The 4,158-nt window shown below is 42.1% G+C and overlaps 1 long non-coding RNA gene across 1 annotated transcript; it reads left to right on the forward strand.

Annotated features, from left to right (window-relative positions):
- Positions 1-616: 616 nt before the first annotated feature.
- LOC136504698 (uncharacterized) lies at positions 617-1,138 on the forward strand. The gene is made up of 3 exons (XR_010770958.1): positions 617-696; positions 779-850; positions 962-1,138. It is a non-coding gene; the product is annotated as an uncharacterized lncRNA (long non-coding RNA).
- The last annotated feature ends 3,020 nt before the right edge of the window (positions 1,139-4,158 follow it).

A 4,158-nucleotide genomic window follows, 5' to 3' on the forward strand; every position in this document is an offset into this window, starting at 1 on the left:
TTGTGTACTGTTTTTCTGGATTCTCCAGTGCATGTTAACAGACTCATGCGTATCGTACTCGGTACATTAGACTGTTATAGAATCAAGTACAGCGCAAACAAAAGCTGCATCAAATAATGCGTTATAGCAGTTCCCTGCTACTATCAGATTGTTTGTGCGCTGTTATTCTGGATTATCCAATGTATGTTACAGGCCCATAATCACCGCATACTCTTTTTTCCAAATGTTTTTTCCAAAAAAAAATGGTTTCATTGTTTTATGTTCATGGTAAGACGCACAGCTTTCATCGTCTATGGAATATCAAACTGGTATGCCTGCTCAGCAAACACGTATGTAGACTGTGCTCTATTTTGCTTACATATCTACATTTTCTGTGGACCGCTGCTATATTCAGCGGCCTCACTATTTCCCTGTACTATGCTAGCTAACACTGGCTACCTATATTACTCAGTGGATGCTTCGGTGGATATACGCGCCTCTGCTGCTACCACAGCAAGGGCCCGCCGAACAACACCACATATGTAGCCTACTGTGTATAGTCCCATATGAGGCAAGAATATTGTATAAATCTTCTTCTTACCTATTCTGTCCTTCGACCAGGAAATAACTCGTCATGTCCTATTCAAAGTACTGATCCAGCGCAGTGTAGACAGAAGAGGAGAAAGCTCCTAAAGCAGCATCGTCTTGTTTGGGGAGGTACTGCAGCAGGTTCTACAGCAAATGATGGTTTCATGACTTTGCCCTACAATATGGTTCAGTCCTGTACCCTGTTTACTAGGTGCAGCCTCAGCATATAGTGCTACCTTAGAGTGTGCTCAGTTCGATGATGATTTCGTAGAGGCTCTTAAAGGTAATGGCCGTACCTTCGTATGCTGCGTCTATCTTTTCCATCATCACCAGCCCTACCTACGGGTACCTACCTCATCCATGTTTAACTCTCTCTTACATGTGCATAAACCAGTTTCTTATCCTGGGAGATCATACCATGGACCACCTGCACAACAGTGTTCTAACTGCAAAGCCGTTTTCTGGAACGCTGAAAGTGTTGGTAAAGAAGCACGCACCTCTTCTGGATCACCTATTTACAACAAGTGCTGTAAAGGAGGCAGAATTGTTATTCCTCCGTTCCTTCCTAGGCCTAAACCCTTAGCATCTTTGGCAAGATTTGATGGAGGATCGGTCTCTAACAAGTTTATGAAGAATATAAGATGCTACAATTGTCTTTTTGCATTCTCCTCTATGGGAGCCAATATAGATCGAACCATGAATGATGGCAGGGGTCCTCCGGTGTTTAAAATTTGTGGACAGATTCATCACCGCATCGGCTCTTTGATACCTCCACATGGTCGCCCTCCAAAATTTATTCAGCTATATGTGTATGATACATCCGCCTGAGGTTGAGAACAGAATTGCCTCATTAGAACGTGAAGACACAGTAGCATCAGATCTAGATCCTACTATTGTACAATCTTTGGTTAATATGTTGGATGAACATAATTTGTTTGCAAAGCAGTTTAGAATGGCTAGGGATAGATTTGCAGGCAATGACACTGAAGATTTTGTCATTCGCATTGTTGGTCCAAAAAACAGAGATCCGCCTCAGTACAGTTTACCAGCTACAGATCAATTGGCCATGCTTGTGGTTGGTGATTTTAGCTGTGAAGTATTTGAGCGGGACATTATTGTGCAGAAATAGACAGGAGATCTAGATCAAATCTCTGCTTTGCATCCTGCTTTCATGGCGCTTCAGTATCCTCTGTTGTTTCCATATGCTGAACGTGGTTGGCAGACCAGGTGTTTTATACACTGGTGCCACTCAATCAGCACAGAATGCTCATGTAAAGCTAACCATGCAAGATTACTACTGCTACATGTTCCACTATCGAAGAAATGAGCCCAATCCTTATTTATGTTATGGACCATTATCAACTCAGGCCAAGGTTGATGCCCGGGCCTACGTCGATGAAAACAGACTGAAATATATAATGGATCACCAGGCTGATATCAGGATGGAAAGTATTCAAGGAATCTGTGATGCTATTAGCAGAGGTTCCGAACAAGGAAGTGAGGTTGGTAAAATGACCGTGTTGCCGACATCATATATAGGCGGTAGACGTTATATGATACAAAATTATCATGATGGTATAGCTATCTGCCGAGAATACAGTCCCCCTGATTTCTTCGTTACATTTACATGTAATCCTAAATGGTTAGAGATTTCTGAGGCTATCTTTGAGCCTGGACAGAGACCTAGCTGATAGGAATGATATAATTGTCAGAGTGTTCAACATCAAGTTAGAAGAACTTCTGCATGATATTAGATGTGGTAAACCCTTTGGACCTTCCAACGCAGGTATAATCATCTACAGACATTAAAACCATCCTTTCTATCTACGTCCATTTGTCTACTATCTCTTCCAGATCCTAAATATGCCCTATTCAAATGCAGTGCTCCACACTATAGAGTTCCAGAAACGCGGACTTCCACATGCACACATAATCCTTTGGACTTCAAGAGATACATCTGATCCGACTTCTACAATGATAGACAAATATGTGTCTGCAGAAGTGCCTGATCTAAGAAATGATCCGCTAGGCTATGCTCTTGTTGCAGAGCACATGATACATGGACCCTATGGTCAAACCAATCCTAGGTGTCCATGCATGAAGAACAATAAGTGTTCCAAGCATTTTCCCAAACCATACCAGCCTGGAACTACAGTTAATTCTATTGGCTTTGCTGTGTACAGGAGACCTGAGAACAATCTCTTTGTTTGCAAAGGAGGCCTCCAAATGGATAACAGATGGGTTGTTCCATATAACATGTTCCTCCTTAAACAATATTAGGCACGCATCAATGTTGAGTGGTGCAATAAACTACATTCATCAAGTACCTCTTCAAGTATGTAACCAAAGGAGCTGATTGTAGCAAGGCTTATCTACAGAGAGTCAAGAGAGCCCAGCAGGCGCCGTATGATGATGAAACGAAGACTATAAATGAGATAAAAGAATATCTTGATTGTAGATATATCTGTGAGCAGGATGCATGTTGGAGAATGTTTGGATATGATATTCATAGACACTATCCAGCAGTAGAAAGAATGCATGTACATCTTCCAAACGAGAATTTCATAACTTTTAGTGCTAGAGCAAAGATGGATAGGTTAGTGTCTACCGAGTTTTTAAAAAGAACAATGTTAACTCAGTGGTTTGTCTGCAACGAGCTTTTTCCTAAAGCTAGAGCATTGACCTATCCTGAGTTTCCTTCCAAATGGATATGGGATCAAAGAGATAGAAGGTGGACAAAGCGGAAACAGCAGCATGGTAAAATAGGCCGTCTTCACTATGTACACCCATCAGCTGGAGATCGGTACTATCTTCGCATGTTGCTGCTAACAGTTAAGGGTGCAACAAGCTATGACCATCTCAAATTCCACAACCGAACATATCATCGTACATTCAAAGAGGCGTGCATGTCGCGCGGCCTTCTTGGTGATGATCAGGAATGGTACAACGCTTTCGACTGAGGCAGCAGCTTGGGCTACTTCACCGCAGCTTCGTAGCTTATTTGTCACAATGATACTGTTCTACGAAGTTGGTGATGAAAACACTTTCTTCGAAAAAATTTGGCACCATCTAGCCGACGATATCATCTACCAGTACAGAGATATGATTGGTGATCCTAATTATGTGTTGCCTGATTCAGGTAGCTAGGGATTACCTTCTGGATGAGCTTTCCACTCTTTTTTCTCAGAGTGGCAGGAACATAGCTGAGTTCAGCTTACCTCCAAAGACACATGCTGAATATCCTGCTCAAAACAATCGCCTTGTCGAAGAAGAGCTATCATATCCTGCTGATCCATTGATTGACATGAACAGTCCGTCTGCTTTCCTTAATGAAGATCAAAGAAACGCCTTCTATAAAATAGTCCGCAGAGTGCAACAGAACGAGCCTGGTTTTTTTTGTATCAGGATATGGGGGAACTGGTAAAACATATTTATGGAATCGAATAGTAGGCTATCTCAGAGGACAAAAAAAAATTGTTCTTACTGTGGCGTCTTCCAGGGGTAGCGGCGCTGCTCTTGCCAGGGGGACAGACTGCTCATTCAAGATTCAAAATACCTTGCGAAGTAGAGGATGATATGATCTGTGATGTT

This window comes from Miscanthus floridulus, chromosome 14 (genome assembly GCF_019320115.1).
Source record: "Miscanthus floridulus cultivar M001 chromosome 14, ASM1932011v1, whole genome shotgun sequence".
NCBI classification, from domain to species: Eukaryota; Viridiplantae; Streptophyta; class Magnoliopsida; order Poales; family Poaceae; genus Miscanthus; species Miscanthus floridulus.